This window comes from Ovis canadensis, chromosome 5 (assembly GCF_042477335.2).
Source record: "Ovis canadensis isolate MfBH-ARS-UI-01 breed Bighorn chromosome 5, ARS-UI_OviCan_v2, whole genome shotgun sequence".
Lineage (NCBI taxonomy): Eukaryota > Metazoa > Chordata > Mammalia > Artiodactyla > Bovidae > Ovis > Ovis canadensis.
This window is the reverse complement of record NC_091249.1, coordinates 78,472,403-78,486,382: the sequence shown is the minus strand read 5'-3', so window position 1 is coordinate 78,486,382 and position 13,980 is coordinate 78,472,403. Positions and strand designations below refer to the sequence as shown.

Here is a 13,980-nt window from a genome sequence, read left to right as displayed (position 1 = left end):
CATTAGGTAGTAATGGAGCTCCATTTTACTGATTAAGAAACTGAGGCTCAGAGAAGCTAAGAAACCTCTCTGAGGTCACAGGGTTAGTATGTGGTTCAGTTCAGTTCAGTCGCTCAGTCATGTCTGACTCTTTGTGACCCCATGAATCGCAGCACGCCAGGCCTCCCTGTCCATCACCAACTCACGGAGTTCACTCAGACTCACGTATGTGGTAGAGCCAGAAATTTAAACCCAGTTTGAGCTGACTCCAAAGAAAGCTGAGAGCCAAAGAATTGATGCTTTTGAATTGTGGTGTTGGAGAAAACTCTTGAGAGTCCCTTGGATGGCAAGGAGATCCAACCAGTCCATCCTAAAGGAAATCCTGAGTATTCAATGGAAGGACTGATGCTGAATCTGAAACTCCAATACTTTGGCCACCTGATGTAAAGAACTGACTCATTGGAAAAGACCCTGATGCTGGGAAAGACTGAAGACAGAAGGGGACGACAGAGGATGAGATGGTTGGATGGCATCACTGACTCAATGGACATGAGTTTAAGTAAACTCCAGGAGTTGGTGACGGACAGGGAGGCCTGGCATGCTGCGATCCACGGGGTCGCAAAGAGTCAGACACGACTGAGTGACTGAACAGAACTGAACTGAGGTGACTCCAGAGTCTGAGCTCTGGATAAGTGTCAGAATTATAAGGGGGCATGGAGGGCTCTTTTGGAAGGACTGTGATGATCACTCTGCACTTTGTGCTGGCAGGGACTAGGCTGTGTATTTGCTGACTTTGGCATTGGCTGCTGGAGTTCCCTTTTAGGCCTGTAAACCTCTTGCTGGGTCATCCTGAGCAGTCACCTTTCTCCCTGCCCTGACTTCCCTGCAGGCTGGCTTGCTAAGCGGTGCAGCTGGGCACTGCTGCCTGCAGTATGGGAGCTGGTGCTGCTCCTGAGTGTCCCTTCATAACCGGCATCACAGAGATCCCTTGAGTAGGAACTTTGGTCTGATGGCAAAATATGAGAATTCTTAACAAGTATAGTTAACCCTCCTAGAGGCCCAGCCTAAACAGACCCCCTTCTGGCGGTCCTGGGTTCAAATCCTGACTCAATCACTATCTAGCTTTGTGACTTGGATGATGGCACCTAACTTCTCTGAGGCTCAGTTTCCTCATCCGTAAAGAATGAAATGAGGTAGGCTCAGGGGATGAGGTATTTTGGGTGAGGAGCTTACCACAAGACCTGGCACCTAGTCACAGTGGTGTGAGATACTGCAATGATGGGTTCATCCATTCGGCTAATATTTGAGGAGTGCTTGCTGCATGCCAAACACTGTGCTGGGCACACACAGCAGTGAGTAAGTTGGCCAAGGCCCCTGCTCTCACGGAGGCGGAGTGTGGTGGCCAGCCTTGGAGATGCCCCCCAGTGACCGCTGTGTCCCAGTATTTGCACCCTTAGGCAGTTCCCTCCCAAAAGAGCCAGATGAGGACTGTGTAACCAACAAGATGCTATAGAAATGATGGCCATGAAGGACACTGTGGCTTTCACCTTGCTCCCTGGGATCACTTGCTTTGGGGCAGCCAGCAGCCACATTGTGAGGACCCTCAAACAGCCCTGTGGAGAGGCATAGGTTGTGAGGAGCTAAGGTCTTCTGCTAAGAGTCCTGACTTGCCCACCACGTGAATAAGCCAGCTCAGAAGTGGATCCTCCAGCCCCAGTCAAGCCTTCAGATGACTGCAGCCTTGGCTGACACAATTGCATGACAGACCCAGGCAGAACTGTTTCACTTAGCCACTCCCAAATCCTTGACTCTCCACGACTTTGAGATAATAACTGTCTACTGCTGCTTTGAGATTATTTTTTCCTGTGGCAGTAGGTACCTAATACAGGGGCTTTCAGACGGTGATGTGCACTCTACAGAAGCCAAAGCAAGGTAACTGGACGGACTCATTGGACAGACAGATGGGATATGCTGCATTACCCCCACCTGTCAGGGAAAGCCTCCCTGGGAAGGAACTAGTCATATCCCATGAGGGGATAGGCACATATGAGGCTGCAATTAGTGGAAATGCTGCTTGGAGAAATGCAATTATATTCTGATCTTGGGGGAGAAAAAAAAATCGAGCAAGTCAATAGAACAGAACATTGGTCTCGAGATAATGGGCTCCTGATGGTAGATTAATGTCAAGGCCAAGCCAAGAAGTTTATTTTCAAAGCAGGAGATATTGATCAGGCGCCAGCATCCAATAACAATAACTCTTCCTTTATACAGAGTGACTGATGTGGAAGCAATGCTTTTGTCTGGCGGATACTGCCCGGGTCGCTGGGCTGCCCCAACCTTGTGGGAGGCGGAGCGGCATGGAGCAGGTGGGGCACGCCTTCCCCTGTTCTATTTTGAATGTCTTCTGGGCAGTTGACTAGGCTGGCATCCAGCTCTCTCGACTCCATATTAAACTTGCATTAGCTAACAAGGCTGTGTCTCCGGCTTTGCCTGGCAAGGAGCCTTCCTGTTTGCAGATGGATTTCCAGATCCTTCTCTGTGCTGTGACCTCAGGATTCTTTGGCCCTGACCACGCTGGCCATCAGCCTGAAGGTTCCTGAGGGTGACCTTGATCTACTGAGAGTCTGAGGCAGCCAAAATGCCCTCAGATTCCCAGGATGTCCGAAGCCCAGGAGGAGTCCTGCTTTTGGACGATGGCTTCCCTGCCCTAGACCTGACTCACTGACAGCTGAGTCAGAATGCAAACTGCCTTCCGAGAGATGCATTACCTGTTCAGTGAAAGCTGCTGCCAACTGCCGAGTTCCCTGGGAGCACCTGAGCGGTCTGAGCAGCTCTGGGTACATCTCACCCCTCAGGACTCCCTCTGGAGCTTGCCTGGTGGTCCAGTGGTTAAGAATCCGCCTTGCAATGCAAGGGACACTGGTCCGATCCCTGGTCCAGGAAGATCTCACGTGCTGCAGAACAGCGAAGACTGTGCACCGCAGCTACTGAGCCAGAGCTCCAGAGCCCGAGAGCCCACACTACTGAGCCCGTGTGCCTCCAGCCTGCGCTCTGCAACAAGAGAAGCCACTTCCGTGGCGTGGCTTCAGTGTCAGCTTCTGCCACCAAGCCAGTCAGAAAAATGACGTCATCTCTTTGAGCTTCACTTTCTCCATTTGGGAAATCGGGCCACAGGATATATGAAAATAAAAAACACAACGGTGTTGGGTGAAAGGGCAAATACTGCATCGTTTCAAGGCGACTGTATTTCTCATCCTTTTGCAAAGAGAAATGAGTAGCCCCAGCTTGCCATAATTAGAGCAAGGCCACATGCAGCAATGAAGACCCACCACAGCCAAAAATTAAAATAAATAAATCCTAGAAAAACCAAACAAACCACACTCTGGCCACTCAGAACACACCATACGCAGCGGGCACCACCCCCCTGTGGTTATCTGGCAGGATCCTGAGACTGCAGGGGACTTTCCATCTAGGGACATGTTAAAAGCTAGAGGCATCGACTTATATCCTGACTTGCTCTGAGCAGGGGAGATGGACTCCAGGTTCAGCTCCTGGCCCAGGGCACCTACCTGTGTACCTCCAGGCCCCCCATCTCCCTCCCTTTATAGCAGAGGACAGCAGCCACCCAAGGCCCACAACAACCACAGCGAGGGGGTGGTATGAGCAGGCACTCTTTTCTAATGCCAGCGCTACCAGTGCAGCCATGTGACCTGGGGGATGAGAGTCACTGCTACCTTGCAAGGCTGCTGAGATGGCCTGAGACAAGCCGTGAAGAGCACTCAGCTTGATGCCTGGCCACAGCAAACCTGATGAGTGTTACTCACTTCTCTTTGCAAAAGGATGAGAAATACCACTGCCTTGAAATGATACACCCAACACCATTTTTTTTTTTTTAAATATCCTATGGCCCAATTTCCCAGATGGAGAAAGTGAAGCTCAAAGAGATGATGTCGTTTTTCTGACTGACTTGGTGGCAGAACCTGAAACTGACCAGGAGAATGACAGGGCCAGGCGGGTGGGGCATAGTCACCAGGCCTGGCTGCCTGAGGGGTTCTTCTCTCCCTCAGGTAACACAGCGGCAGGAGAAGAGCCCCACTGGGGGCAGAGGGGAGAGGCTCTGCAGATCACCCGCATTTGGCCAGGACCCTGTCATATTTGGATGGGGACAAAGATGGGCCGCTGAGATGACATCTTGCAGCCTATCTCTGCATCAGCCTTCTTGTTTCTTGTCTCCCTCCCTCTCCGTGCCCTCCCTAGCCTCTGCTCCTGTGCCTGCGCAGGGAGCCCAGTTCCACCGTAAGGAATTTCTGAGCACACTCTGCCAGCTTGTTTCTTGGTGCCGTTTCCTCTGCACCAGTCTTCTCCCTGGAAGCACCATGCCACTAGACAAGTACAAATCTAATTGTAAAAGCTTGCTCCCCATTCATTTTCATTGCTGCTTTGATTTATTTTATTAGCAAACTTCTTTTGTGTGATGACAGGCTTCATTACAGTGTCTATAAAAGACAATTACTCGCTCTTATCTCCTAAACTGAGGAGGAAAGAAATGAGTGGTGATGAGCATCAGGAAGACACAATGGGCCCTGGAGGCCACGCGGCAGAGGGGCCGCCCTGCAGAGGGGATCCGCCAGCGAGCGGGGGTGAGAAGAGACCTCTCACTCAAGGGAATGGCTGCCTGGAAACCAATCGGGAATCGATGGGCATCCTACCTGCCCATGGAAGGGAGAAGCCATCAGCCAGCCATGGCTTTGCTGTTGGCAGCTTGGCTGAGGACCCCAGTGAAGTCCAAACCCTATTCACTAGTGCTTGGGAGCTGCTGCATTAATACGCAATTAAAAGAATAATTGTCACCAATTATTCTGCATTATCTGTGAGCTTAGGAAGAACAAAGGGTAGCAGTGATGAGCTCGGTTCTGGCCCTTAAGCAAGTTTTGTGAATCTGAAAGGCTCAGTTTCCTCATCTGCAATATGGGGTGAATTACTGTGCTTCCCTCCTAGGACTGTGACGAGCCTGGAATGAGATAATTCTGAGGCACACAGGACTCCGAGCAAACTCAATGCTGTCACCTGGGCACATGGCAGCTGGCTCTACTGGTGGGGCACGCCACATATATGCCACGCAACTTCCCTCAGGAAAGAAGGAATGACATTGGATCCATGTCTTCCAGAAGTTCATACTATTTTGGACATATTAGGTTGTTCTGAACAACAAGATACTGTTTTAGGAAGTCTTACCAGCAGGAAAGGATCTCACTCATGTTAGTTTTAGATGCTTATAATGGTTACCAGGTTCAGTTGGTAAAAGAGGAGGAAAAAAGCCCAACTTTAGTTTTTAAAAATCCATTTAAATTTATTTCTAGGTTAATATATTATTTTACTGGAGTGGGTAGCCTTTCCCTTCTCCAGGGGATCTTCCCAACCCAAGGATAGAACCCAGGTCTCCTGCATTGCAGGTGGATTCTTTACCAACTGAGCTATGAAGGAAGCCCAATATTATTTTATATATCAAAAATATACTTTTAAGCATATGTGGGTCTAAATTAATAAACTGAATATCTGATTGTTTCAGTGATATCCTGAGGTGTTTATAGTCAACTTGGCCAAAAAATGGGGGGTGGCCGCCTTACATTAGAGCTTTTTTTTTTCTTAATAAATGAATTAAGTCGCAGGATCTGTTAGGTTTTGGCTCACATTTGATACAGAGCCATCTCACAACCACCCAGTGAGGGAGGTACTGCCGTGCCTCTCACACATGAGGAAAGCGAGGCTGGCGAGCTCCAGCACCTTCCCCAGGGCTCCGCAGCTCGTAAGTGGCAGAGCCCAGAGTGGAATCCAGGGTGGGGGCACCCAGAACTAGGCAGGTTTGAGACTGTACCTTTGATCTTCCTCAGGCCTAGTCCTAACCCTGTCATGGTCTTCCACAAAGACCCCTCTTGGTACTCATATTGTTTGCAGGACAAAGCGGTCATCCTAGGCTTGCAGTCAAGGCCTCTGCCCCCTGTTCCAGTCACCTCTGACCCTTCCACACACCCTGGATGCTGTGGGAGTCAGCTGCAGGGCACTCATGTTTCTCTGTTGGGCGCGTGTGCTTTTCTTTCCATGAACAATGCAACCCAGTACAAACATTCATTCATTCACACATAGGCTGGTCAGCCTTGCTCTAAAACCCTGCTGGAAGAGATGAAACAGAAATTGGCAGCCAAAGATGGGCCTGATGATATCGAGCCTTGAGAGTGGGGTGAAGGTATTGGTACCTATGAGCCACCCTGCCAACCAACGTGGGGTCTTTTCACACCCCAGCCTGAGCCTCCACTCTGTAAGACCTCACCGACTCATTACAGCCATGATTTTCAATCCTGAGTGAGCATCAGAATCACCGGGGGAGCTTGCTAAAACACAGACTGCTGGGCCCCATTCCTACAATGTCTGACTCAGCAAGTCTGTGTGGAGTCTGGGAATTTACATGTCTAACAAGTTCCTGGTGATGCTGGTGCTGCTGGGCTGGCGACCACACTTTGAGAACGAGCTTATGCTGGATTAGAGAGAGCCCTTCTCAGACGGTGGTAATGCCAGTTCACACTATGCCTTTAGACAGCACTGTGAGTTTGGGGCTATTTGTGTCCTTTCAGTGAGGAAATAAAGGTTCAGCCCAAAGGGCAGGTGAGCTGTCCCAGGTCTCACCGGGAGTTCATTTCAGAGCTGGTCCAGAAGCCAAGGTCTCTGGCCTCTGTCTCGCCAGCCTCAAAGCGTCCCCAACTCCTGTCTTCCTGCAGTCACAGCCCACACATACTGACCACAATGCTGACATTAACAGCTATCATAATTGATTATTTATAATGCAACAGGAGCTGAGCTAGGCTTTTAACACACTTTGACTAATATTGTGCTCATACCCACCCTATGAAGTAAGGGTCATTCTATTGCCACTTTACAGATGAAGAAATCCAGAGAGGTTAAGTCACTTTCCCAAAGTCACACAGCCACTAGCTGATGGAGCTTGTACCAGAACACAGGTGGTGTGATTCCAAAGCCAGTGTACTTTATCCCTGGGCTGTTCTGCCTCCTTTTTTAACATGAAGGTTTTGATCCAAACAGCTACCACTCACTGACTGCCTTCTTTTTGTCTGTCTCTAGGCCAAACAAATGTTTTATGCCATTTAGTTTTTATAACCTCTGAAGAAGTTATTATTGCTATTTTTAGTGATAAAAGACTGAAGCAGGAAGAGATGGCTGTGTGCTGGTTAAGGAGTGATGTACCACAGGCAACCCTCGAGCCTCCGAGCCTTTTTCCTGGAGGCAGGTGCCCACAGACAGAGGCGTTCATGGAATCTCAAATGGCTGCTCAAAGTCAGGGGCAGAATGCCTCCCTGTTCCCGGCAGACAGCTCTTAGAAAGTCTGGGTACACATGGCCAGGAGGCAAACGCTGCAGATAATCCCGCGAAGAAAGGGGCCAGCGCTGGGTTCCCGGCAGCGATGCTGCACCTGGTCTGAGTCAGTGGGGGCTGGACAGGGCGGTGGAAGGGCTGGGAGAGGTGATGGCAGGCTGGCACCAGTGTGGGGGCCCCAAATGCCCTCCCGGGTGGCAACTTAACCCCCTTGGGGTTGGTTCTGACTTCTGGGGCCCTGCTCTAGGCTGCCCCCTCCCTCCCGGTGGAGTGAGATAAGTGCTGGGCCGAGAGTCGGGACATTTGGAGTTCGGCCCTGGCTCTGCCACCTTCCAGCACTCGGGCACCAGGTCACAGCCCCCACCCCTCACCAGTTTCTGCTGTGTGTTCTGCTTTCTTTTCATACACTGTGTTTCACTTAATCCTCCTGATGATGCTGTGAGCTCTATGGAAGCAAGGTCTGGGAGTTTTCTAAACCTGCACAAGGCAGTCTGGGACTGGCTTGGCCTTTGGTAACTGTATCAGTGTTGGACTAAGCAAACCCCACCGCTGAGGCCTCCTGCCTCTGTTCAGACGTGTGGGTTTCCCTCTGGGAACAAGGCTTTCCTGGTCCCCTCGTGTGGCTCTGTCACTCCCTTGCTCAGCTGATCCTGCCCCAAGAGGCCCTCAGAAGGCCTCCATCTCACTCTCCCAGAGCAGGGGGCTGCTGCCTCTGCCTCCTGGAGTGGGCCCTGTACTCAGGGGGCTCCATCCTTCCCTAGGAGCTCTTTACTGTGACTCCCTTCTCTGTAGGCGTCACTTGGGGGAAACTCCTCCCTGAACTGGCAAACGGCCCTAACAAAGCACTGGGAGGTATGTGCGGAGCGGTGGGCCGAGAGGGTTGAAAAAAATAACAGTTTTTCCTTATTGTTAAATCTTAATTTCTCTCCTGATTCTAGAAGTGATATGTGTGATGATAAACACATTCAATGCTGCAGAAACACATGGGTAGGAAGGGACAGCCTCACTGTGGCCCTTCCACCCCAGATGCCCCAAGGGGATGGGAAAACTTTGAGGCACCAGAGGTCAGAGGACAGCAGGGCAGAGGCTCGGTCTGAAGTCAGAGGGCAAGGCTGGAAACCCTGCTCCGACCATGCGATGTTGTGAGTGCTCAGTAAACTTCAGCTGGTGTAATGATACTCTTCTCGGTTTTTTGTTTGTTTGCATTTGTCACATTAAAAGAAAAGATATTTGTTTATGGCTGCACTGGGTCTTCATTGCTGCGTGCACACTTTCTCTAGTTGTGGCAAGGAGGGGCTTCTCTTCATGATGTTGTGTAGGCTTCTTATTGCAGTGGATTCTGTTATGAAGCCCAGGCTTTAGGGGTGAGGGCTTAAGCAGGGCTGAGTTGTCCCTCAGCATCTGGGATCTCCCTGGACAGGGAGTGAAGCCGTGTCCCCTGCATTGGCAGGCAGATTCTTTACCACTGAGCTACCAGGGCCCTGCATTAGTCACATTTTGAATATTAAACATGAGACTATATATTATATATATATAATCACAAATTTTCACATCTTTAAAAATTTAATTTTGGGTGCATCTAACTTTTTTTTAATGAGCTGAAGTTGAATGGTTCTATGAAGACCTACAAAACCTTTTAGAACTAACACCCAAAAAAGATGTCCTTTTCATTAGAGGGGACTGGAATGCAAAAGTAGGAAGTCAAGAAACATCTGGAGTAACAGGCAAATTTGGCCTTGGAGTACAGAATGAAGCAGGGCAAAGGCTAATAGAGTTTTGCTAAGAGAACGCACTGGTCATAGCAAACACCCTCTTCCAACAATGCAAGAGAAGACTCTACACATGGACATCACCATATGGTCAACACTGAAATCAGACTGATTATATTCTTTGCAGCCAAAGATGGAGAAGCTCTATACAGTCCACAAAAACAAGACCGGGAGCTGACTGTGGTTCAGATCATGGACTCCTTATTGCCAAATTCAGACTGAAATTGAAGAAAGTAGGGAAAACCACTAGACCATTCAGGTATGACCTAAATTTAATCCCTTATAATTATACAGTGGAAGTGAGAAATAGATTTAAGGGCCTAGATCTGATAGATAGAGTGCCTGATGAACTATGGACAGAGGTTCGTGACACTGTACAGGAGACAGGGATGAAGACCATCCCCATGGAAAAGAAATGCAAAAAAGCAAAATGGCTGTCTGAGGAGGCCTTACAAATAGCTGTGAAAAGAAGAGAAGCGAAAAGCAAAGGAGAAAAGGAAAGATATAAGCATCTGAATGCAGAGTTCCAAAGAATAGCAAAGAAAGATAAGAAAGCCTTCCTCAGCGATCAATGCAAAGAAATAGAGGAAAACAACAGAATGGGAAAGACTAGAGATCTCTTCAAGAAAATTAAAGATACCAAGGGAACAGTTCATGCAAAGATGGGCTCGGTAAAGGACAGAAATGGTATGGACCTAACAGAAGCAGAAGATATTAAGAAGAGGTGGCAAGAATACACAGAAGAATTGTACAAAAAAGAGCTTCACGACCCAGATAATCACGATGATGTGATCACTCACCTAGAGCCAGACATCCTGGAATGTGAAGTCAATACGAACAAAGCTAGTGGAGGTGATGGAATTCCAGTGGAGCTCTTTCAAATTCTGAAAGATGATGCTGTGAAAGTGCTGCACTCAATATGCCAGCAAATTTGGAAAACTCAGCAGTGGCCACAGGACTGGAAAAGGTCAGTTTTCATTCCAATCCCAAAGAAAGGCAATGCCAAAGAATGCTCAAACTACTGCACAATTGCACTCATCTCACACGTGAGTAAAGTAATGCTCAAAATTCTCCAAACCAGGCTTCAGCAATATGTGAACTGTGAAATTCCAGATGTTCAAGCTGGTTTTAGAAAAGGCAGAGGAACCAGAGATCAAATTGCCAACATCCGTTGGATCATGGAAAAAGCAAGAGAGTTCCAGAAAAACATCTATTTCTGCTTTATTGACTACGCCAAAGCCTTTGACTGTGTGGATCACAATGAACCGTGGAAAATTCTGAAAGAGATGGGAACACCAGACCACCTAATCTGCCTCTTGAGAAACCTATATGCAGGTGAGGAAGCAACAGTTAGAACTGGACATGGAACAATAGACTGGTTCCAAATAGGAAAAGGAGTACATCAAGGCTGTATATTGTTACCCTGCTTATTTAACTTATATGCAGAGTACATCATGAGAAACGCTGGACTGGAAGAAACACAAGCTGGAATCAAGATTGCCGGGAGAAATATCAATAACCTCAGATATGCAGAGGGCACCACCCGTATGGCAGAAAGTGAAGAGGAACTAAAAAGCCTCTTGATGAAAGTGAAAGAGGAGAGTGAAAAAGTTGGCTTAAAGCTCAACATTCAGAAAACGAAGATCATGGCATCTGGTCCCATCATTTCATGGGAAATAGATGGGGAAACAGTGGAAACAGTGTCAGACTTTTTTTTTTAGGCTCCAAAATCACTGCAGATGGTGACTGCAGCCATGAGATTAAAAGATGCTTACTCCTTGGAAGGAAAGTTATGACCAACCTAGATAGCATATTGAAAAGCAGAGATATTACCTTGCCAACAAAGGTCTGTGTAGTCAAGGCTATGGTTTTTCCAGTGGTCATGTATGGATGTGAGAGTTGGACTGTGAAGAAAGCTGGGTGCCAAAGAATTGATGTTTTTGAACTGTGGTTTTGGAGAAGACTCTTGAGAGCCCCTTGGACTGCAAGGAGATCCAACCAGTCCATCCTAAAGGAGATCAGTCCTGGGTGTTCATTGGAAGGACTGATGCTGAAGTTGAAACTCCAATACTTTGGCTACCTCATGGCAAGAGCTGACTCATTTGAAAATACCTTGATGCTGGGAGGGATTGGAGGCAGGAGGAGAAGGGGACGACAGAGGATGAGATGGTTGGATGGCATCACGGACTCGATGGACATGAGTTTGAGTGAACTCATGCCAGAACTCAGGGAGGCCTGGCATGCTCTGATTCATGTGGTCGCAAAGAGCTGGACGCAACTGAACTGAACTTTTTTTATGTAATATTTCACTGCTGGGATGTGCTCTAACTTACATATCCCTTAAGGACTCACACTAAAGGTCACGTTCAGTCTTCCCCTCTGGTAAGTAACACTTCAACAGATAGCTCCTGCCTCGATCTTTGCTCTGTCTCTCTTGGCTAAACTCCTGAGGGTGGAATTTTGGGTCAATGAATGTGCTTGCTTTGAAATGTAACAGATTTTGCCAAATTGCTAAGAAAAGATATGCCCACTTTCATTGCCCCAAAGCCAATGTCTTTCTCATACCAGCTCAGCCACATGGTCCTGTGAACACTTCTCTTCTCCAGGAGCTCAGAGTTGAAGACATCCTAACCTCAGCCTCCTGAGAATGCTGTGCAGTCCCCTTCTGGCTCATCCTACCACCATCACCTCTAATCCAAACCACACTCGTGCTTGTGTAAGGCCAAGGGCTTTCTCTGCAGCATCTTATTTGAGCCTATCTTGGGTAGGAAGGAAAACTCTATCAGTATCATGTGGGATGGGAGAGCCAGAGAGGTCAAGTGACTGGCCCTGTCTCCAGGTGGACAGGTGGCAGAGATGAGAAGCCAGTGCCCTGCTTTCTCACCGAGTACCTTTCTCATCACACTACCAGTACCCAAAGATGGAGATGTCAGCCTGGGAAGGGCAGGATGAAGAAAGTATTTCAGATAGGAATTGATGCCACTAACAGGTATTTAAAACACCTATGATGGGCCAGGAACTAGGGTACAGAGATGAACAAGACTCCTTCCCTGCCTCCAGGGAGCTCAGAGTGTAGTTGGGGAGACACGTCAATCTTTGGGTCATGTCAGTGGGAGGAATTCAGAGACATGCTGGGAGCAACACTGGGGTGGCCCTTAATCATCACAGGGAGCTCAGGTAAGGCTAAGAGGAGGCATAAGATAGGCTGAGCCCAGAAGGATGAGTGTGGGTTGGCCAGACTAAGGAAAGGCGTTTTAGGAAGAATGAACAGTGCATGCCCCTAAAGATGGCAAAGCATGAGAGCCTGGGGCTTGTGAGCATCCCATATGGCTGGGTAAGGTGGACCTCTGTGGTTTGCCCTGTCCCACCTCTATTCTGCACACAGTGCCTAGACTTTTCTTTGGGGAACCAGCTCATCCGACCTTCCTGATTCTGGGATGGGCATGTGACCAATTAGATTGAGACAGCAGCTGACCAATCAGAATACTGCCCAGGGATGAGCAAGGAACCAGAAGGTCAATGAGACCTGACTTGGGGACTTACTATAGGAATGATGGGAAACAGAAACTCTTCCCACTGGGCTGCTGGGTATTTCCACGAGAGAAAGCTCGCCCGAGAGGGAAGCCAACTCAGATAAAAGCAGAGCTGAGGAACTAAGGGAGATGGAGCCTAGATGAGATGGGTTAGTCTCTGGATCCATCTGGACCTGGAGGATCTACCCTGGAATTTCAGTTGTGTGGGCCAATCAATTCTGACCTTTTTCTGCTTAAGCCAGATTGACCAGGATATTGGTTATCTGTTACTAAGAGTCCAGACTAATGCACTGGGGAGGAGGATGGAAAGAAAGCAAGGAATGGTCAGCCGCTCGTGGAGGTGGCTGCAGGCCAGGCTACAGGGTTAAAGAATTATCTGACCATCAGAACTGGGAAGAGTATAACTGCCAGGCAGAAGAACTCTCAAAATGACTGTGCCTTTTAGAAACAAAAGGTGTTGACTAAGAGAGGAAAGAAGAAGGAAAGAGTCAGTGACTCTTCCAGAAATTTCAGAACCTTCAGAACATCTTTTCTAGGGTTTTCCCATCAGGATAGATGGCCTGGTCTGAAATTGGAGCCAAATTATTAATCCATCAGCCCTGATAGCATGTATCAATTTATCTTAATTTCTGAAAATACACTCATGCCTTTCAGACCAGTCTCTCTTCTCTGTCACCAAGAAGAAAAGGGGGCCAGCAGAGATTAATCAGAGGCCATTTGGCCCTTTGTAAATGCCCTGCTCTGGCTGAAACTGAACAGCCAGCATTTCAGGCAGACCACTGGGCCCCCATGTGCCCTCAGTGTTGTGGGCAAGCCTGCCCGGGAGGCAGCATGCTGGCAGAGAGGCTGCTGCCAGCTCCACAGCCTGAGAGAGAAAGCCGAGGGAGAAGGGTCCCTCCCAGACCTGGGGGACTCCTCATCACACAGTCTCATTTCCTCTCCGGAGTGGATCAACTGGAAACAGGAGCCAGCCTCCCTCCCCTTCCTGGATGAGAGACTTCATCACCCATTACTGAGTCTTTTGTAAATAAACCGTGGGGGGAGAATGCCATTTGTTCTGCCATAATTCCCTGAGGAGCCTCATCAGATGGGTCTTTGAAAGGCACAGAATGAGATCACTTTGGGTTCAGAAATTCCTTTGTGCTCCTTTCTCTACCATCACCACTCTCCACAGACTTTCCGAAGGGGGTCAGGCAATCCTTTTGGTTCTTGGGATACAACAAACAAAGATTATTACAGTGTTGAAGTTCATATTCTGAGAACTCAGAACTCTGATGTGTCCATTTATGGGAACAAACTTCATAAGTTAGGTT

At 48.5% G+C, this 13,980-nt stretch overlaps 1 protein-coding gene across 1 annotated transcript in view; it reads right to left on the bottom strand.

The window, feature by feature from the left end:
• The window catches only part of GALNT10 (polypeptide N-acetylgalactosaminyltransferase 10), a 230,686-nt gene that overhangs the window by 19,605 nt on the left and 197,101 nt on the right, over positions 1–13,980 (bottom strand). The window lies entirely within an intron of this gene.